The sequence below is a fragment of the Cheilinus undulatus genome, linkage group 9, assembly GCF_018320785.1.
Source record: "Cheilinus undulatus linkage group 9, ASM1832078v1, whole genome shotgun sequence".
NCBI lineage: Eukaryota > Metazoa > Chordata > Actinopteri > Labriformes > Labridae > Cheilinus > Cheilinus undulatus.
Window position 1 is genome coordinate 33,061,552 of NC_054873.1, and position 23,217 is coordinate 33,084,768.

Genomic DNA, 23,217 nt, shown 5'->3' on the forward strand with positions numbered 1-23,217 from the left:
TTCTCCTGCTGATAAATTGGCTCATGTCGGAATTTTTCCCTCTAACTAAAGACGTGCCGAACGCAGGTGTGAGTATGTTTGATAGATAGTGAGGATATGTGAAGACCTGTGCGTTTATTCACTTATGGCTGGTGTGGTTAATACTTAAGCCGGTGGAGGTGTGTGGATTCTCTACACTGAGGAGGCCGTGAACCTGGGCGGGACGTAGAGAGAGAATGGGGTTTGTTATCTAGCCGACCTGCTGCCACACGCCATCAAAATTTACAGAAAAATCAAAGACGTACATGTTTATGAGGGGGATAATTAGACTGAATGAATGTAGTGAGTCATTTATTTCTTTGTAACTGTCCAAGAAATGATCTGACATTCCCCTGAAGGACTCAAAAGAAGAAAGATATTCAAGCGATGTTCAAAGCAAAGCTCTGCCTGACGGTTTCTTTAGATCAATAACAATGATAGCTCTTTTCTTGTGCTCTGTGTGAAGTAAGACGCTAAGATCTTACACACTTCAAAGTGTTGGGATTATATTCTTTGCTTCTGTTAAGCCAGGGAGTCAAATGACAAGAGCTGCCTGTCCTGTTTGTATGGGCAAAGACCGTAACCGCCGGCAACTAGAAAACAAGGTGGGATGGGCCAAGCATGCTCTACCTGAATCTAAATATTGACTCAGAGGTCTGTCACTGCATCCAGTTATCCTTGACTGCTATTCACAAAGGAACAAGGTGATTCACGATGAAAGTGCTGGACAAACACGAAAGCACAAAACAGAAACTTTTTAAAGCTTAACCTCATTTCTCAAGCATGTATGAATGCACAGGATCAAACCAAATGTGAAGCAGGGACTCTTCATGGATGTAGCTCCTGTGCAGGTACAGGCACTGATTCATTCAGGTTTGAGGAGTGACAGCAGGAGTGATGTGTTATGTCGGTACAACAGAGGCCTGGCAGCACAACGTGGTTCAAGGACTGCAGAATGACCTGAAGGTTGACTCTGTCTCTGCTGCACTGTCAGGAGACCTAAAGTCTCACCGCACCCAGGGGTGCATGTTCCAACTGTCCAAATACAATGTGAACAGACTTGCTCACACAGAGGAACAGACATGCACACATACAGATACACACAAGTTTGGGCAAATAGTGACCAGCGTCCTCGAAGAACATCAAAAGGTAGTTTATGGCTGTGTAAATCCACCCCATAGTTGTAAATCAAAGAATCAAACATTAACTAGAAGGAAGTTATCTAACAGTACTAGATATAGCCTAAAACAGTTCTGCACCTAAGAGTAGCTCTATAGCAAAAGTTCAGTCAGGAAGACTGTATCCTGCATGCTGGTTTCATTGTTCATTCTCATACTATGTAACTTGTCCATGCAGTCTCACTCATTGTTCAAGGGATCATCAGCTATTCACATCTGTGGTCACATCTGTCCAATAGCACTGCTCCATTTTCATATTACAGCATATTTCGGCAGTCTTTCTTTATGGTTTTCTCTTCCACTGGTGCATTCATGTCATCGTTACATGTGAACCTCCACCAGCCCATCACCACAAAGTTGACAAGCCTCATCTTCAGCCATCTCTTGGTCTACCTTAGTCTTAGCAGTTTGCTCAGCTTTCCATCTCATTTGACTCAGATGACGTGATCGGTCCATCACCACTGTCTGAACTCCACAGGGGAGAGATCTAGCAGCAAACACCCTTGGATCACCCTATATCTCATTATCAGACAATAACTCGATATCACATCCATGTTAAATAAATGTTTGTCTTTGATTCATTCATTAATCTCTTCTGTTTGTTTCTTTTAATTTAAACTTCTACATTTACACATGATAGAGTCACACAGGCATATTCAAACCACCACAAACAACAAAGACAAAAAAGGGAAATAATTAACACATTTAACAACACATAACATAGAATGATATGCATGCCATTCCACAAAATCAAATATTCATATCATCATCATATTCCAACGGTTCGGTACAGGACTGCTTCGTAACAAATCAAAAGTACTGGGCTTCTCACTACTAATCTGATATTAATTAAATTAAGAGCAATGATACTGTGATACATTGACATATATTCCTTATGAACACAATAATAAATGCTTGATTGGTGCATCAATTATGACACATTAGTAAAGTCTTACAGCTGGGATAAGGTTCAGGATTACTAATGCTTTATTTATGCCTTGCCTCTGCATCAGTCAGTGTGTCCACACCGTCATTGTAATTGTAATTTTCAGTAAAATACTTTATTTCTACAACTCTAAAAAAAATACAACATGGCCATGCTGCTGCACTTAATACCAGCACAGCTAGGATTATCAGTGGCACTCTGTCATAACGGGGCTGCACGGCGGTGAAAGGGTTAACGTTGTTGCCTCACAGCAAGAAGGTCCCTGGTTCGCTTCCTGGTCAGGACCTTTCTGTGCGGACTTTGCATGAGTCTGGGTTCTCTCCTGGTACTCCGGCTTCCTCCCACTGCCAAAAAACATTCTCATCAGGTTAACAGGTGACTCTAAATTGGCCGTAAGTGTGAATGTGAGTATGCCTGGGTGTCTGTCTCTATATCTCAGCCCTGTGACTGACTGGCCCGCCTCTCGCCCAATGACAGCTGGGATAGGCCCCAGCCCCGGTGACCCCCATTGGGATAAGCACTATAGAAAATTGATGGATGGACTCTGTCATAGCACTTTACACTTTTACCATTGATAAAGTATTTCAAACATTTGTCAGTACTCAACTCATCATCTATGACATGCTGTACATAAAGCATTATCAATCGTTTGAATGTCATCTATAAACAAAGCTATAAATGCTACAGGGCCAATGTCCGCAGCCTGTGATTTTTTCCACTGACAGCACCCACAACCTCTACTTTAAAGCACTTCTTTAGTGATTTAGTTTTGGGCTTTTTCGGGCTTTCATTAGATAGAGGAGGTAGTGGATAGACTCGGAAACAGGGAAGAGAGTGGGGAGAGACATGTGGGAAATGGTGCCACGAACCCAGGCCGCCCGCGTACATGGTGCGTGCATTAACCACTCGACTACCGGCACTGTAAAGAAATTCTGGCCTGACACTGGCAGTGGCTGTGACCTATCGACTTCAGATCTGCTCACCTTCCACCATTATTTTGAGTCTTACCTTTCTTGCTTTTGATTGGTCAGTGAGGGAGAAGTGACAACGGCTAATGCAGAGTTGTTCCAAAAGTTTAACTGTTTATAACAGAGCGCTCAAGTGAGCGTGGCGACAAAAACAGCTGATGCTGGGGAAGTTTTTTACACTCAGGGCACTGAACACTGAAACGCTGGATCACATTGGTTGGGAGCACTGTATAAGATTCATAATGTTTTTCTTATGCATCAATCAAGCATTTATGATGGTTTATTAATGGCATATAAATAAGTAATGCTTTCCTCATTCTTAGTAGTGTTGTTGAAGTTTTAGTTATTAAAAAGTGTTTCCTTATTATCTTCTGTGACTGAATCCAACCAAGCTGATATTCAATACAGCTGCACTAGCTCTCCATCAGTATAAAGGTATTGATACTGAATCTAACATAAGACAGTAACATATTGTTGAAGTTTTCCAGAGTGACTCTTAATGCTGAACTTCTATTTAAAATAAAGTATTTGTACCATGTGTGGTCATTTATATGTCCTTAGATTGGACAGCTCTAGACAGGCAGAGAGAGAGTGGAGTCATGTAACAGTGCATGGACCGGGAGTTGAGCTTGTGCCTGACTGAGCTGAACAGGCATCTTGGTGCATTTCTATTTGTTGCATACATGCTGATAATAACCATAATAACCTGCTCAGTGCTTAATTCAATCACAGGTGTACCTTAAACAAATCACTTCTCCTTGGGGTCTTTTCAACAGAGAAGCTGTGCAGCCTCTAAAACTGAAATAACCCACTTTGTTGACTTTCACTACCACTTTTTTAACCACAGTAGAATGTGTTTGCTTTCTTATCTGTAAGTAACACAATGAAAGTGAAATGTACAAATTATGTGGCAGGCCTCCTACAGTGCAGGTGAGCGCACACACACAGTTGCACATGTGTTATAGGGTGCTGAGCAGATAGGAGCTGTCACTGAACAATGGGAGCAGAGCTGAGGCCCAACCAGCAGGGAGAGACTGCAGGGAGACACTGATAGTGGATGACCTGATAAAAAGAGAGAGGAAAGACCTCCTACCAACAAGGCCACACAGGATCTGCACATTTTACAAATGTATCTGACCCCCAGTCAGCTTCTGCTTGTGTTTGTTCATTTGTTTGTTGGAGGGAGGTTTGATGCAGATAAATGCTGGTGATAGCAGCAAACTGGCACACACCTCTGCCTTCTTTCATTGATTTGACATACAGAGCATCGCTGAATCAAGTCAAAATGGGATTACACAGTGACTTGTCTCCTTCTAGTCTTCCACCTTTTTTAGTCCTCTGGATGCAGGTCTATAGAGCCACACTGATGAGCCTGACTGGCCCTGAGCTCTCAGGGGCCAGTAATAATCTCTCTTTAGAAGGCTGAGAGGGTGAAGTGAGCCGTAAGAACCCTCTCTGTCAGCTTTAACCGGCCAGCAGAAAGAAAAAGTCATAATTATAGTGCTCTCTCTGGCTGGATTTAAATAACGCTTCCTGGCTGGCCCCTATAGACACACACTCTCCTGCTCACACACACACAACACACTTCAATAAAGAGGCACTAATCAATCAGGGGTTCCCCTGCCACGGCTTCATTGGAGCCCCTGTTTGAAAGAAGGACTGACAGCCCTCAACCTCCCCGTATTGTCAGACGAGACTGATTAGGCTTCTGACCGGCTACCTCAGCCACCAGCTAGAAAAGCACGGAGGTTAAAGGGTCTCCATTCGAGATCGACGAGCACTGAAAAGTTCTGGACACCTGCTTTTTAAAGTGATGCTTGTCTCTGCAGCTCGATCCTCCTTTTTTTGTTATTTCCAATTTGAGGGCAACACGGGGGAGAGGGAGAGAGTTGTTTGAGTGAGTTAAAAAAAGGGGTGAGAGGGGTGCTGTGTGCATGTGTGTGTGGCTTAAGTTTTGAAGGGGGAGCTTGGCTGTGGGCCCAAGGCTGGAACAAAGAGGGGACACTCTTTACATGCATAGCCAGACAGAGTAAACTGGCCAGCGGCACTGCCAGTAAATACAAGGCACAAAAACAGACTTAGAAGGAGGGAAGGAAGAAGGAAAAACCCAGAAATATCAGGCTTACCAACCCATCAGATCGCTCCACCCTGAAAACTTTTCCTCCTTCATGTTTGGTCAAAGTAAGAAATGTATTAGGTGGCATTAAACAGCACAAGCTGCTTAGATTTTATTGTGTTTGTATTCAATATGGAGCTGTGTGGTCGTGGGTAAACTGGAGATATCCCATCGCAAACACCCACAGGATGAACAAATACAGGTAATTAGTGCACAGCAGAAACACAGAGGGGCAGGTGGAGAAGAGAAGAGAAGAGAAGAGAAGAGAAGAGAAGAGAAGAGAAGAGAAGAGAAGAGAGGAAAGGAGATAAATGTTCAAAAATCTATTTATCTGTTTGTCTACACATAACATAAAATGTTATGCAAAGGACAAGGTTATGTGGTGCTGACGTGGTACTACTACTACTGCTTTACCTTACAAAGTAGATGGATTTGCCAAGTGTCATCAGGCAAATACATCTTGAAGAGCTCCAACCCACAAGGTTTGTGATAAACTAAATACAATCTGGACCAGTTAGCGTCATTTGAGGAGAACGAGGCGGAAACTAGAGTCTCGGGCAGCCGTGTCAAACTCAATCACAGCACGGGCCGAATTCTGGATTCAGGTTTAACCGGAGGGCCTAACAGGGTCAACTTTTTAACAATAAACTGCGTTTTCTTGAGGGGTGTTTCTTTGCTGGATCAAATGTTTTACAGTCATGAGTACCTGGGTAGCTTAGTTCATGCAATAAAAGTGTTGTAATAAGGATTTTATAAAATGTCTATCTGAATGGTTAATTTTGCTTCTGAAACCAGCACTGCCGAAAAAGTGGTGTTGATGAGCTCTACTGGCCTGTAGTAAATATGTGACAGACAGAATGTCATCCAATCACCTTCTGAGATTTTTTTTTAGTCCTGCTTTTTCAGCATTTTGTACAGGAAGTTTCCTAGATGAAACCAGTAAGACCAGCAAGTTATAATTTCAACAAGCTGGGAGCACTACAATGTAGTGTGCCATTATCTATAGCCTCAAGCAAGTACATTTTGAAGAGATCAGGTGAAAATGGTTAGATAGTGATGCTACAAGCACTGGAGGCAGTAGGATCGTCCGTCTCTGAATGTGGAAGTGTGCATGCATATAGCCTATTACCCAAAACATTTACATCAGTCAAAACAAGCTGCCCACACAGAAATAATCAAAATAAATTCAACTAACAATGAAATGTTGCATATCTAGTATTGCAGCGGAGGTGCTCCAGGCCTGTGAGATGCCATTCTGTTAACCCCATAAAAATTTGAGAGCCCACTGGTGGGCCAGAAGATTTTTTTAACCATTCAAGTTATTAACAATATGACAGTTAAGTATACCATGCTATACACCACCAGAGAGCTCTGATTCTTAAGATTCTGATCTTGTTAACCATTCCAGGTTAAAACCATCACAGCAGCCACAATTAATGCATTTGTTGGACTACAAACAAACAATAATATAATTGACCCAGCTCAGCCTCAGAAGCTCTCCTGGTCATAATATGCCATCAAGAACAGTCCTGCTGCATCAGAAAGAGACCGTGCAATCTAAACCCAGTCATATTTTTGCTTTCAAACATGATTAGATCCATAAAGATCTATAGGCAGGTTTGTATAATTTCACATATGCCACTGTTGTTCTCAATAATCCACTGTTAATGCTTTAATAATGTCTTTTTTTTCCCAAGCAATTATTAGCAATGCTATATAGAAAAATGGCTGCTGACATCAATCCTGTTTGAAGTCTCCAGCTAGTAAAATGCTTGGACTTCCTCAAAAAAAAAAAAAAAGAAAATGAAAAAAAAGAAAAACAGGTGTACAATACCCATTTTCTGCTCTATTGTTATCAGCTTTGAACCTGAACTAGCTAATGAGTCATGCTTCGGCCCAGTTGAGTTCTCCAGTCAATACCTGCTAGCTACAGTCATCTCTGTTTCACAATACAAATTCAGACAGGCAAAATATTTTGTTTTTGTTGTATTACTCAATACCAGTGGCAGTTTCAGTGATTCTGACAGTTTAAGAAGGAACTTCAAAGTGTTATCTTTCTGATTACACCTGGTTTGTGTTTGGACTCCAAACGGTTCAAACAAAACATTCAGTTTAATTTGGGTACTTCTGGGTAGGCGTTTTTGACTTAAACTACACGTAATTCTTATTTTTCTGGGCCCCCATTGGCCTTGTACATATTTATGTGACAAGTCCACATAAATGTCTCATTTTGAGATATTACAACCAAAATAGTGGCTTGGTCATTAAAAACAAGTAAAAATATCTACCAGTGAAGAGATTTTAACAAAATGTATCAGATAATTGTACTGAAATACAATGCGGTAACAATTTTAGATACAGACATCTAAATTTTAACCACTTAAAAATAAAAACTGCTTGTACAATTGCAGATGTTTTACTTATAATCTATCTATCTATCTATCTATCTATCTATCTATCTAAATACACTTGGTGAGAATGACTTAAGCTGAATCACAAGACTTGGTCACAGCAGTTTTGAAACAAACTGTATCTTTGACATCTAAACTGCCATACAGAAACTGAACAATTCCTCAGTAGCGTGACTCTTCAGATGAATGATTTCCAAAGGCCAGGTTTTTTTTTTTACCATCACTGTTATTTTTAAGAAGGAGGTGCATGGATTCCCCTTCTTTTATTCTCTCTGTTTTCTCCTGAAATCAGCTTAAAGCCCTGCAATGATTTGACTCTTTAAAAAGGAGAGCCACTCTATCAATGGGGGACAATAGTATATTCTGACAAAACGTCCGAGGGCGTAACGCCACCCTGCCGTCACCAGGTTTCCCTTCCATACAGCCGCTGCCGGTGACTGGTAAATGCCACTTTCAATCTTTCTCCTTTCTCTCCTCCTTCCTTTTCACTCCTCCTATTCCTCAGCCCTCAATGGGTGTGTTAAGTATTGTGCGTTCTGGGGGCGGTGAGTCAGTCAGGATCATTAAAAGCAGGCCAAGCCTTTGGCCAGATCAAAATAATTAACTGGAGAGGTCACAAGCTAATGAAATGAAATGGGGAGCTGAAAGGAGGCCCTAAATGGTGCTCACTAATCCTCCCTTTACCTTGTTTTAGGGAGGGGGGTAGGCCTTTATACGCCAGGGCACCTCCGCTGATAATAGGTTGTGGGGTGCAGGGGGACCTGGGACCATAGATTTGGGTGTATATGCGTGTCCATTCGTGTGTGCTTGTGTGGAAGAGAAGTTGAAGGAGAATAGCATCCATTGCAGTTGCTTGTCTGGTCATAAAAACTGTTTTCCTAAAGGGTAACAGCTGCCAGGAAGGTGTGATCCTTTCAGTTACTCTGATGCAAATCAGCTTTATGCAGTAATGCTTTATTTAGAAGAAGAGTTCAGGTGAAAATTCCCCTGCTTATGGTGTCTGTTTCTTTAAGGTCCCTGCAAGAGCATAACCTCAATACGAGAAACAGAATTTTAAAAGAAATATCAGATTTTACTTGATAAAAAATAAACATTAGGATTTTAAAGGTTTACATCAAGAAACTCCAGTTGTCAGCTTTACTGACTCATGATGCTGGCAGACTGGCGAGATCATTAGCATCACACATCAATTCTTACAGTGATAAGAGTTTACATTGTTGTTACTGCTGCATTAAGAAAACTGCAGCATATTTCAGTGTTATTAAGGATAAAGAAGATGAATTAAAACATGCAAATTCCATAAGTTGACAACATCTGAATCTGAAACACTGAATCAAAACTGGTTTTCATGTATGCACACAAAATTTCAAGACCATTTCACGTGTCCGATATTAACCTGAGTTGCTGAGTCAAACGTGGTCCTCATAGCTTAAAGTGATGGATGGGAGGGGGGAGTCTCAGAAGACAAAGTATAAGATGGTGCAGAAATAAAAAATTGAAGATGAAGTGACAAAGTCAGAATTTATGATGACTTTTTTTGTCTTTAAAACAATGATAAAGCTTGCTGGATGTATTCAGATCCAGATGATATGGAGCCAGGGCGCCAGTGACCTGGTGGTTGCGACTGTGTTGCCCATGTGCAGGGGCTATACTGTCCTTCTCAGGCCTTGTCCACACGGAGTTGAAAACGTTATATTTCTGTTTCATTTTCAAAAAGTTTTCCATAAACATGGGATCGTTTCAGGAAATGTCTGTGGAACCACTGAAAATGACTGGAAACACTGTAATATATATGCCAAGCCTGTAAGTGTCCCTGTATTGCTGCCATGGAAATGCACCAAAAGAAAGAACAAGATCACAAGATCTAGCACAAGATCTAGTTGGCCTTCTGGTTGTTCTCCGGTTGAACTTAAGAACATGCAGTATATGCTGTTCGCGGTGGTGGTAAAGGAGCATCAGATTTCGCTGTAAAAGCCATAATAAGCTCAATAGCTTCTGCAGCACAAACAGCCCCCCGTAATCCACCATTGTTGTTTTGGTTCAATATGTGCATGCGGGTTAAGTGGCCCACGCTATGTGTGATGTAATCGTTTCAAGAAAGATGTGGTTGGCTGTCCACACGGAGACGAAACGGTAAGCATTTACAGATTTGTTCACTCTGGGACCTGGTTTCAAAAAGTAGCTTTTACAGCCTCCCAAAACGCCGTTTCCAAGTGGATGAAACACCAATATGACAAAAAAAACTTTTGCGTATACTCCTTAATTCGTCTCCGTGTGGACGGGGCCTCAGTCCATCCTTCCTCTATAGGTAGGATCCTTCTGAGGCAGGTCCTATGGAGGTGAGGTAAGAGTCATCCTGGCAACAGCTCAACACACATTTGGGACAGGCTAGTGAGTGTGTGTGATAAGTCATTGAAATGGACGTTTCTTTCATATACCCAGCAGCAGCAGAAATCAGAGTGGAGGTGGTACTTTTACCCAGCGCCGTCTAATATGCCATCAAATAATCACATTATGTATGATATATAATAAAATAATCATATTCATCATATAATCCAATTAGATTCTATGGGGCTGGCAAGGTGGCAAATCCATCTTGCAAATCTCGTCTGAACCGTTTGGGCCTGGTTAGAAAGTGACAGGAACAATCAGCGTGGAGGGGCTGTACTTTCGGGCATGGCAGTGTCATAACGTGTGCAAGCAGTGAGACGAGGTCGGTGCAGTTATGGGGGAAGAAATTAGTGTGGATGCTGCTAAAGCGTAAGTTTTTATCAGAGCTTGACAACATATCCTCGTTAAAAGAAGAACAATGACAGAATTGGGTTGTTTTCTTTTCAAAAACAACAACTGACATGTCTACAGTCACCATGTTTCACGTTATGCAGTTCTCTATGGCGTTTACTCTCGGTAGCAGGGCACCTCGGTTTGGGACTACGACGTCACATGTTTTGTTGCTCTGATTGGCCCATAAAGATGTAACAGACAGAACGTTCATCCAATCACCTTCTGAGTTTTTTTTCAAAGACTCTTCCCTTTCCCTAACACTGTGTGTGTGAGAGGTTTCCCAGATGGATGTGTCCATCTGACATGTCAGGTTACCCTTGTGCCACACCTGCACATCACATCATTTGACGCAGCTCAGTTGCGCTCTCCACCAGCCACAGCTGGGCCAGGGGCCAGGTGCTTGATACCAAATCTTAAAGTCTGCTTGGAAACCTGCCTCACCAGATAGGTGAAAAAAGAAAGATGGCGCAATTTATTTTTTCCTAATCAGGACAACACTACTTCATGCAGAAGTTTTAGGTTGCTTGCAGGAGAAAAAAAAAGTCAGCCTTTTGCATTTACACATGCTGCTCTGTCAAAATTTTCTGGAGCTTTGTGCATGTGTGAAAAGCACTATACAAAACAAGGACCTATAGCTTTAAAATAAATATATCTCAATACAGTTTTCCAGTGTTCACCCACTTTTTTGATGGCTTTTGTACAGGATGTAAATTTGCAGCAAAATCCTTATATCAGTCATTGCTGTGACACACAGTATTGCAGTATTTTTGCCTTAGATCACCTCATAAACTATGTTTTTTTTGTTTGTTTGTTTGTTTGTTTGTTTTTTCAAAAAGAGGCTTATGTACTTCAATCTTCTGCAGGAGCACATATCATCATTTCTACCTCAGGTAGGTAGAATGTGGAAAGTCTAACTTGGATATATCTGGTATTATGACTGATAATCAAATCTGCTATTGAGAAAATGAATGGAAATTTTACTTCCAGAACCACACTGTTGAGTCTATTGTCATCATCAGTTGTATTAGGTTAAGATTCTCACTTAATGTATTAAAATTGTACCAAAGTGGATGTTTCTGGAAAAAATAGTTTGACCATTGGGAACCTTGCTTTTTCAGGTTCAACTGCTGCAAGAAGACTAAAATATACTCTTGAAACTCTGTCAGCCCACTGGCTGTAAATCATAAGGTAGAGGACCGACTTATTGATGTCATTTCAAATCCTTATTTTCTTGAACAGATTTAAGTTTGAGAGAGTTTAAAATCAACAAATATATTTTGTCTGTGTACAATTGTTCACTTGTAACCCCCCTTTATACTCTTCCATGCTCACTCATTTCATGTGCATATTCTCTAAATAAAATGTGTCCAGACAAATTAAATAACATTTAAACCATGGTGTTAACAACTACTTGGTTCCTTTTTCAGCCCTAATCCTGCATGTGCTGTCATGTTTCTATTCAGCGTCACCACACACCAACCTTTTATTATCAGAACTAAGTGCGCACTAAGCTTTGGTCCTATAAAGAAAGATCTTTAATTGTGACATGCAGAGATATTCAGAAGGCATATAAAAGAAAATATGTGAGTGTCCCACTGTCTGTCTGCATCAAACAATAGGAGAATAAAGCGTGTGATGTGAAGCTGAGGGCGATGCGTGTCAGAGTTTGGCGAGGCCGTGGCGTGTCACTGTGAACAGGTTCTTCAGGGGCAGGCTGCAACCTGCTGAGGACCCTAGGACATGACTCCATCTGAGCATGTGTGTAAAACTGAAAAGAAAAGTGGTTTTCAAAGTCAGAGGTGTGACCTTTGACATGCAAACAATCAGAAAATTTGCTCACTCACCCACGCATACACAACCTTTTAAGACACAACAACATATTGTTGAGTGAAGGAATGCACCTAAACTGAGCAGGGGCATGGATAAAAGCTCCTTAAACACACACAAAGACAAAAACACACACAGCACGCCCACGCACAACATGTTTTAGAGAGACAATTAAGGGAGTTAAGGGGGTTATTTTTTGTTGTTGTTGCTGAACATGTTATGTTGTCACACACATACACACAAGGGGTGCAGCTGAGTCCAGTGAGGGGTGGGGTGGGGGGTCAAAATGAAGTGGCCAACACGATAGACATCCTAAAGGTAGAAATGGCAATGGGGTCTTTTATACTGTACTAATAAGACAGTACAGAATAATTAGTAAGTAGTTCAACCCCCAAGCAGGGGTGTCAAACTCTTTTTCAGTGTGGGCCATATTAGCATTAATTTTGTCCTTGACATGCAACTGTAAGACTATAAATATCAACAACCAAACTTAAGTTTGTGCAAAAAATACTGTGATCTACATACAGTAAAATGATGTGCTTGGCTGGCTTTGAAAAAAATCTCTCATTTTGTTCAGTATTAGTTTAATATAGCTGATAAATGTAATGATGTAATGATGGAGTTGGAGAAAAGTACTAATCTCAAAGCGCTTACTTCTTCTTCTTTGCTCACTAAAGGAACTTGTTTTTTTTTTTTTTTGTTAAAAAATAACATTAAATTATTTCTTCAGTCATGTTTACGGTCTGTTTAATCAGTTACAGAGGCAGTGAACACTTTAACATTTTTTTTTCATCCGTACACTGAGGTGATTTACTGAGCTATAATAAAACACAACAGTGTTGGTGTTATAGCTGAAATTTGCACCAAACTGATAGAAATCTGGATTTTATGTCTTTTAATTAGCTCAAATAGACATCTGCCTTGAAAAATCTTTTCTGAAAAGGTGGGGCTTGTGTGAGAAATCGACCATCGGTAGGTTTCTACGTCACAAACTCTATATAAAGGTAGAACGTTATCGCCTCTAACTGACTTTCCCATTCAGAGACCACTCCCATCCTGTCCTGCACTGCTTCCGCTCTGAGAGCTCCGGCTATAGTGACGCCACTGCTGGAGCAAACAACCTGAAACAGGTAGTGCTCAGGACCACCACGGTCCGCCACCACACTATAGCCTGCGTCAGGGGGACTCTAGAGGGGAAAATTCCTCCACTTTAAAAGATCGGTATGAGGCAGCAGTGCTGTCGGACTCTGTCTGTGTCTCTCTCTGACAAGGGGACATCACTGTCCCTCCTGCTTCAACTGGACAACCCCGTCCTTTTCCCCTCCCTCCTCTCAGTACCAAACTGCTCACTTTCTGGGCATTTTTTTTATTACAGAGGTGGGCTGAGTTAGCTCTGAGCTGGGGGTTCACTTATGCTTTAAGAAAGGAGCCGGCGTTGACAAACTACATCTAAGAGCTGATATTTGACAGCAGATATCTTCTGATAGACAGTGACTTTAACTTAAACTCAGATGACAGCACACTAGGAACCAAGTGGTTCCAAGATTGCAATAAGATGGATTGCAGTTCCTTATATTTGCTCTTAACATTGACTGTTTTTGAACAGAAATGCTTGTGGTGATACTGCTTGTACTGGAAATGGTATCCAGAACACATCTTGTAAAAAATACAGTCTCAGGCCTTCTGATTCTCTATTTTCAAACAAAAAGTTGGTTGAGCTGTGTAAGCTGTGACTAAATTGAGTTAGCCCTTTTGAACCTAAATGTGATTGAATGTAATGTAAAGACAAAATATTAAACATTCAATCTGATACACTTTTTAAATATGACGCTACATAACAAGACCCATGCCAGTCAACACACTGCTTTGCTCAGCCTACAAATGAAGTAATAGTTCTACGATGCAAAGCCAAAGCTATATCTCAATAACATCCAAAAGCACCACTGACTTTTCTGACTAGACCTCATCTGAGATGACTTTTTTTTTTGGAAAGAATTTCCAATGATTTCTCCAGGCTAAAGGGGTAAAAGACCATCCAGATTGTAATCTACAGAAAATATAAAAGCCAGCATCTGTGATGGTGTGGGGGGGTACTAGTGCTCATGGAATGGGTAACTTGCACATCTGGGAAGGTAGCATTAATACTGATGGGTACATTCAAGTTTTGGAGCAACATGTGCTTCCATCAAGACAAGTGTTTTATAGAGATATCCCTCCTTATTTAAGCAAAGAGAAACCTAGCCAGATTCTATGGCCTCAAGATAAAAGAGTGTACTAGACTGGCCTGTCTGTAGTTCAGACCTGTCTCCCGTTCAAAATGTAAAGCCTTTTATGACGTGCAAAATATGACAACAGAAACCCTTAGCATTGTTGTCCAACTTACAATGTACATCAAGCAAGAATGGGAAAGAATTTAACTGTCTTTACTTCAGGGATGTCTTCAGTCTCCAAAAGTTTACAGTGTTGTTAGAAGAGAATCTGAGGCAACAAGTGGTAAACATGCTTCTGTCCCAACTTTTTTGGCATCAAATCAGAATGTGTATACTTCCACAAAAAAACATTTTTAAAATTACATATCACATCTTTGAGTTGTATTCAACTGAACACAGGTTAAAATGAATTTTCATTCTGTTTTTATTCAGACATTTTACAGTGTCCCAACTTTTTTGGAAGTAAGGGTTCGTAGAATCTGAGAATAAGTAAGAGTTGGTTGCTGTATAATCAGTCTTGTTTCATAACTATCTTGAATTAATGACTCATGAACATGTTTTCTTCATTCACCTGAAAAGAAAACACATCTGTCTTCCGCATAAAGGCATCATTCTGCCTCACTCTGTCAGGGGCGTTTAGTGGCAGATCTAAAATGGTCCCATCATCATCCTCCCCCCTCCACCTAACCTTAGACATTAGCTCCAGCTCGGCCCCCTCTCCTCTCGAGCTGTGGACACGCTGCCCACTCCAGGCTGCAGTCCCTCTGAATCATTATTACAGTCATTAGGCGAGAATAAGCTCTGTAACACAGGAGTCCACCAGCATCCAGTTTAACCCAGCACAATTAGCACATCCGTTGGAGTAGAATTACCCTGTAAAATGAGAATGCTTTGTACAAAGAGGCAGGAGAGTTGTAGTTGAAAAAAGAGGGTAAGTGTGAGGGAGAGGGGGAGAGAGGAGAGGACGAATAAGGGAGGACAGGGAGAGATTAAAATTGTTTGAATTGAGTCCACGCTCGCCCCATTCATTTGGTATTCTGCTCAAATCAGGCCTTTTGTTCGGCCTGGCGTAAAGTAGTGTCAATCATCTCGACCCGGTTTTGTAGAATGGGGAAATTTATTATGAATTTGCTCCTGCAAATAATGAGGACTACCCCCTGCCTGCTCTCCCCTCTGCCTCCTCCTCCTCCTCCTCTCCTCTCTCTCCACCCCTGTATCAATGCTGCAGAATAGGCAATAGAGAGTGAAGTTAGCAATCTCAGGGCCACTCGCACTCTGGACCCACATCAAAGTGACAGAGACGTCCAATCAGATTTGTCTTACAGGCATTACATGATGAATATGGTGCGGCCGCAACACAAAAGCGCCTTTGTGTCTCCTCCGAGCAGAGACTATTCACAGCCCGCCACAGCCAGCCAGAGTGGAAGTAAATGGCCAAAAGGGCCCAGGCCAGAAAAAAAGCACCCAAACTTGTGCAGCACAATGGGCCATGCAAATCACAGCCCCCGCCACCTCCACCCAACCACACATGCACACCTCCTCCATCTCTCCACCCTTCAGGCCTGAGCCGGGTTCCTCCTCTGCTGGGTCGACTGAAGTTTAGGGCCTATTCACTCACATACAGAGGTGTCAGTTAAAAGTGCTGAGCTGCTCTGAAAAGAGTGAGACTTTTTTCAGTGAGACAGAAGAAAAAACACGAGTGAACTGAATGACTGAATGCACATGAATGACTGACTTTTTTGTCACAAAGTGAGAGACACTTGCAGGAAAACTCCCGTTAAGACAGACTTTTGATACAGGGTAGAGGACTTCTAGCAAACTGCATTAGTCCTTATGGCGCTGATCATCAAATGGTGGTCCGGGGCTAAATCAGGCCCCCCAAAGCTTCCTGTCTGGCCCCCAGGAGATGTAGCAGGAAGCAGGAAAAGAAGATGTTGTGGTTTTAGGAGTATCTTTGGCTTTAAATGTCTGAAGCTGTTAAATCAACCCCAAAAGCCATTAATATTCGAATAGTTTAAGAATGGCTTTACATTTGATCTGTTTTTTACAGAAATTCACCTGTCAGCCATTATTAGTAAATAGAGTTAGAGAGTAGCAAAAATGGGTGATAAGATCCAAATGGGTTGTGGAGTGGCACAAAGGGACAAAAACTTGCAGGAAAAGTGGTGAAAAGAGGTTAAAATGTGGCAAACCATTAGTATAAAAGTAATGATAAGTGGCAAAAAGGGACAAAAAGAGGCAAAAAGAGTTTAAAGGAGTCAAAGAATGGCAAAAAATCAGGATAAAGAGGCAAAAAAGTGCAGAAAGTATAAAAATGGGTTAAAAGTGGCAAAAAAAAAAGTGGTGAGAAAACTAATGAAAACTAGAGTAAGGAAAACTTCAGCTACTTTAAGCTGAGTAAATGTAAATAAATAATTTTAACAAGCGGAAATCGCGAGAGGGGCTGGGGGGGGGGGGTTCATTGCAAGGTCATTTATGACAATAGACCCAACTCGTCATTACAAGGTCATGTCCAAGTCATGACATGGTGAAATGGTTGAGAAACACTGTACATGACAGGAGACTTTATTCATGTGTTTTAGTCATGTGTGGCCTGATTAGCCGATGCTAACCTGATCAGTGAGTCCTGTGTGAAGACTCTCACCTGGCCTCTCTTCTCTCTGATTCATGTGACTACCTTCATTGGCTGTAGTCTACATAGAGTTGTGACCACAACACAAATGTTTGTTAGCCCTGAAGAAGACCAGTTTGGTCGAAACATGTTGGCTTTTTAATGATATGGCCACTACAATAAAGGCTTTTTAGTATTTCCTTACTCATTTGCACTTTTTTTGTTTGGAGTGCCTGGTTTTCTCCCCTTTTTTTGACAGTTTTTTCTCCCTGTTTTCCAAGAACACCCAATTTTGGTCTACTATTTAGCACCTTAGTCATACTGAGCAGCCAGTCAACCCCCCTCCTTTGCTGCCACATTAAAAGTTTTATTGAGAAAGGATTGTGGGTTCTAATTTTGATCGACGTCACCAAAGACAACATACGCACATAAAAACACACGCAAGCGCGCCTCGCCCCCTAACACACACACACACACTTCATATGGGATATATGTGTGGCTGTGGATGAGAAGCCATCTGCTGCGCAAAGTTGTTGTATTTTTGTGCTGTTGTGGAATCTGCCTCCGCGCTGTGCCAAGTTTATGTACCCATGCGCGGCGCTGAGTGTTTGTATTCATGCGCTGCATCAAGTTTTTGTATTTGTGTTGTGAACTTTTTTTGTGTGTGTTTTTCTCAAATGTTGTCATGTTTTTACTTTTTGCAAAGTGTTTTGAATTGCATTCATGTGAGACCTCTCGGCCACCGTACTTAAAAAACAGTCATAGCACACCAGTCAGAACAAACCACACATTTTGATGTATAATTTGCAGTATAATTTGTTTTCTTAAAGCCCTAGGAGGAGTAGCATGCCTAAATTTTGTCCACTAGAGCCCCTCATTAGTTACTTTCCACCCTGCCAGGGAGAGCAAAGTTCTGTACTGGGAATTCCCCTTTTCTGAGTTGGGAAACTAGATCAAAGGATAAAATGGCTTTGATCCTTTTATCTACTGATACCTTACCGGAAGTCCTTATATTAAAGCAGAATTCGTTCAAGTCATTTATAGTGTGATACACACGGACAGTGAAAGTGTGAAAAGACCACCAAAGGGGTTGAAGAACAGTCATCAGTCATTAGCTCAGATATTCATAACAAAGATATTATTCATCGGCACCATTATGAACGGACAAACTGTTTGCAGAGGGAGCATGCTGGGACAGGAGTACATTGTTGAGTCCGTACTCGGGGAGGGCAGTTTTGGTGTTGTGGCCAAGTGTCGCCACATCGAAACTAATCAGTTTGCAGCAATCAAGGTCACCAAAAACAGCCTTGACACATTTCTTCAAGCAAGGGAAGAAATTAGAAATTTGAAGCAGTTACAGTCACTTGACCCAGAGGAAAGCCACATCGTTAAATGGAAAGGCTTTTTCTTTGACAAGTTCAGCATTTGCCTAGTTTTTGAGCTGCTGGATCAAAGTTTGTGGGAGTACATTAAATGCCAGGGAAATATGTCCATGACAGAGATCCGGAGTGTGTTGAAGCAGGTGGCCACAGCTCTGACCCACCTTGGCTCTGAGGGACTTGTACATGCAGACCTGAAACCAGACAACATTATGGTTGAGGACTGCCATGAAAAGCCACTCAGGGTAAAACTGATCGACTTTGGCTTGGCACTTCCTGCTCATTACTGTCAGTCTGGTATGCGTCCAGGGACCATAGGGTACACGGCGCCTGAGGTGTGTCTGGGCTGCCAGTTCAACGAGGCCGCCGACATATGGTCTCTGGGAGTGACAGCGGCAGAGATGGCAACGGGACAGCCTCTGTACCCTGAGAACCATGACTATGATGTGCTGAAGCACATCATAGACACCCAAGGACAGCCCCCAGACTCTGTTCTAGACCAAGGAAAGTACACACCGGACTATTTCTGTGACCAAGGTGGTGGCCCAAAACGCTGGCGGTTTAAGACGCCAGAGGAGGTATGGAACGAGTATGGCTTCCAACACTTGGATGATAGAATGTTCTGCTTTGGAAGTCTTGACGCTCTGGGGGCCTCATTGGACCGTCATAGAGGACCTAACCAAGATCACAGTCAGTTAGTGGACCTCATTAAGCAAATGTTGCATCTCGATCCAGAGCAGCGCATCAGGGCTGCGGAGGTCTTGCAGCATCCGTTCCTGGCCGACAGCGTCACTCAGAGCAGCAGTGTGGATGTCTGTATAAATATAGCCGACACTGCTGAAGACTTGATCTTGACTGGAGAGTCCAAAGAACAGACGGATCGAAGAGAAGAGATGCTGCCTGGGAACAGATCATTGATGGGCTGGCTTCAAAGACAGATGGCAGCGGTTAAAGAGACCTTCTCATCCTGCTTCCTGTGGATGAAGGGGAAGGATACCAAAAGACATCATGAGGGTGCGGGCTGTCACACCACATCTTTAGAGATTTTTCAGAGTTCTTCTGAGAGACTCCCTAAGGATGACTGTGCTCGTGTCTGCATCCAAATTGAAAAGGACATTGACCAGGTGCTGCCTGAAGAGCATGGGGTTCAAAGCATGGGGAAAAAGGTGCAGATAGATGAGAAGATGGAGCCTGAAAGGACAAATGAGAACTCCGGCTGGTTCAAGAATGTCATGGGGTTCAAAGAAACTCTCACATCCTTCTTTTCAGGCTGGGTTAGGAGTGAGGGCTGATTTCTTACAGCAAGAAGGTTCCTAGTTCGATTCCTGGTTGGACAGGGACCTTTTTCTGTGAGGAGTTAGCATGCTTGGGTTTTCTCCGGGTGCTCCGGTTCCCACACAGTCAAAAAAAAGCCTTAAGTGACTCTAAATTTTATGTGGGTTTATTTGTTGGTTCGGCTGATTGCTATTTCATTCATAGGGCTGCAGATTTCAGTCATGTGAGTGTCTGGCAGTCTTTCCAAGTCAATAAATACAAAACACAGAAATAAATAAATAAATTAAAAAAAAAAAAAAAAAAAAAGGTTATTATTGAGTCCCTTTATACAAGTTCAAATTTTATCACGTCATTCAGAAAGTAGTAGTGTAGTGTAGTGGTTCTCAACCTTTTCAGCCCGTAACCCCCAAAATAAAAGTGTCAGAGACTGGGGACCACCACTGTACCTAAAGGTGGTTGAACACAACCATGCACAGTCAAGAATAGTCATGTACAGACAAGGCCGTCCATCAAGGTGGACAAATGGGAGGGCTTTCTGGCACCCAGCCAAACTGGGGGCCCAAAGAGGTCAACAAAACCATGGTCCATTGTAAAGTTAAGCTGTGATATCCATGTTTCTTATCTAAACAGAAAAAACACTCTTCTCAAAGAAACACATCTCTTTTTTTAACCATTTGTGAAGTAAATAGCCTTCTTAAATTGTAAATGTGAATCACTTTTGTTAGAAAAAGCATTTAAATGTTTTAAAAATTGCTAAAATGGGTTAATAATGGCAAAAAATTGTGGAGAAGGTGGGGCAGCTGGATTTTAAAAGTAGCAGAAATAGGTTAAAAGTGGGGAAAATTAGATTAAAATAGCAAAAAGTAAAAAATGGGATAAACTGATAAAAAGGGTTAACCAAGTAAGAAAAATAGGCAGATGTTTGGCAGAAGTTGGTTAAATAAGCAAAAATGGGCATATCAAATGGTGAAATGGGGTTAAAATGGGAAAAAATGGGTGTAAAAAGTGGTTAAAAGGGGTTAATAGTAGTAATAATGGGTCAACAGAGTCAACATTAAGCTAAAGTGGCAAGAACTGGTTTAGAAGTGGCAAAAAACAGGCAGGAAAACAGTTGTGGAACGAGTTTAAAACTGAAAAAAAAAAGTGTTAAAATTGGTAGAAAAATTATGAAAAGGGTAAAAAAAAATTACAAAATTGGTGTAAACTGGCAACAGTGTAATGTAAAAATATATTACTCCTTTCTTTTGAGGGCAACTGGAGACCCCCTCTCAGTGTCTCGTGACCCCCATGTGGGTCCTGACCCCAGGGTTGAGAACCACAGGTGTTGTGTAGTGTTGTTGGGGCCTGACTTTTTATGAGGCAGTGAACACTTTAACTTTCTTTTTTTTTTTTTTTTTAGCTGTACACTTATCTGGCTGAACTATGATAAAACACATCAATGCTGGTGTTATCTCTGACATTTGCACCAAAATTTGCATTTTATGGATTTTAATTAGCTCAAACAGACTTTTGCTTTGAATTTTTTTTTTTTAAGGCGAGGCTTTTGTGACGTACAAACCCACCATCTGTAGGTTTCTATGTCACAAACGTTATATAAAAGGTAGAACGTTACCACCTCTAACCTCCTGCATCTGCACTGCCTTGAGAGCTCTGGCTTTAGCAACGCTGGTGCTGGAGCCAAAGAGGCCCAAAGAGGTAGTGCTCAGGACCACCAGGGTCCACAGCCTGCTTCAGGGGACTCTGGAGGGGAAAAAATCCTCCACCTCAATTATCTATTATTATTTTGGTCTTATTAACACATTATTGCATTAGTATTTGTATTTCCTCCAATTTTTTGGCAAGAAAATGAAAACGGCCCCATCACCTTTACTGCCACAAAGAGGCAATTCAGATATATTAGCGCAATATTTGTTGGATTTCTATGTTTAAATGTTATAAAAACTCCCCTCCAAAAGTATTGGAATGGTGAGGCCATTTCCTTTATTTTTGCTGTTGACTGAAAGCATTTGGGTTTGACACAAAAAAGATGAATATGTGACGATAGATCAACATTTCAGCTTTTATTTTAGGTGTTTATATCTGGATCTGAGATAGCTTTACTTGTAATGGAACACCACATTTTTAGATGAGCAAAAGTATTGGAACAGAGAGACCTAAAATAGATCAAACAGAATAGGACTTAATATTTAGTTGAAAATCCTTTGCTTGCATTAACCACGTCAAGCCTGTGACCCACTGACATCACCAAACCTTTGTATTCTTCTTTTGTGATGCTTTTCCAGGTTTTCACTGCAGCCTCTTTCAGATGTTGTTTGTTTTGGGGGGTTATTCCCTTCAGTCTCCTCTTAAGCAGGTAAAATGCATGCTCTATAGGGTTAAAGTCTGAAGATTGACTTGGCCAGTCTAAAATCTTCCACTTCTTGCTCCTGATAAACTCCTTTTTTGTTTTGGCAGTGTGTTTTGGGTCATTTCATCATCGCTGCATGATGAAGGATCTCCCAATCAGTTTGGTTGCATCTTTCTTTAAATTGGCAGACAAAAATAGGTCGTTTCCACCAAGTGGTCTGGCTCAGTCCGGTGTGGAACATCATGCATTTTTTTGCGTTTCCATAGAGCAATAGTTGGAAAGGGTCCCAAAAAAACCGACCCGTACTGTAAAACTTTTTGGCACCCTTCCGTAAGAGTACCAATATCACCTATCTGTCCCAAAAAGGTGGAGCTACACACACAACAATAGGGGGTTGCACTGACGTCACGTCAGCGCACGAGACAGCTGCTTGGCCCCGGGCTGCAAAACACGGAAGTCTGCCCTGTGAGGAGCAGCGACAATGGGAGACAGACAGAATAATATCTGCATTAATCAGGGAATTTGGACTCAACAGAGATCCAAACTGTTTCCTAGTCTGTGGATATTGGTATCTGGCCAAAAATCAAGATTCCTGATGTTTATCTGGACCTGATTTTAAGTACACAAAGCAGAGCCTGGAGGCTCACATCAGGCTGGTCTATCTGCAATGGATGTGAAATTAAATTATTGCTGAAGTTTTGTGAATACAAAGCCTTAGATCAGTTGATTCTCTGTACTCTAACTAGTTATTCATCTACATCTTACTTTAGGTAACTTCTGAAAAGATCCTTCTGTGTTGTTGAACGTGCTCAAACTTTGGGCTGCAGCCTATTTGAAAATGAGATCAGCACATCCAGGATTTCTGACTTAATCTAGTTTGATTTTACCACCAGCTGAACTTCTATTTTATTTTTAATGTGCCAAATTTTCACAGTACAGCTCTAAACTTTCATATTTTGTTGGATAAACTGTTGTGGACCAGATATATTCACATATTAATGTACCATTACATCTCAAAAATGTTTCTTTACACACATTTCATCAGCTGAGGATCTTTACTGAAAGCGGATAACATAATTAAGATGTGTTTGTTTAAAAGCACTTTCAGCTGAAATAAAGCTGTTTAATTCTTAATAGCCACGCTGAT

At 41.5% G+C, this 23,217-nt stretch overlaps 1 protein-coding gene across 1 annotated transcript in view; it reads right to left on the minus strand.

Annotated features, from left to right (window-relative positions):
• Nucleotides 1–12,170: 12,170 nt before the first annotated feature.
• phrf1 (PHD and ring finger domains 1) overlaps nucleotides 12,171–23,217 on the minus strand; it is a 53,594-nt gene continuing 42,547 nt past the window's right edge. The window contains exon 21 of the transcript XR_005992302.1: nucleotides 12,171–12,189. The gene's annotated coding sequence lies outside the window, so the exon portion shown is untranslated. The remainder of the gene's footprint in view (nucleotides 12,190–23,217) is intronic.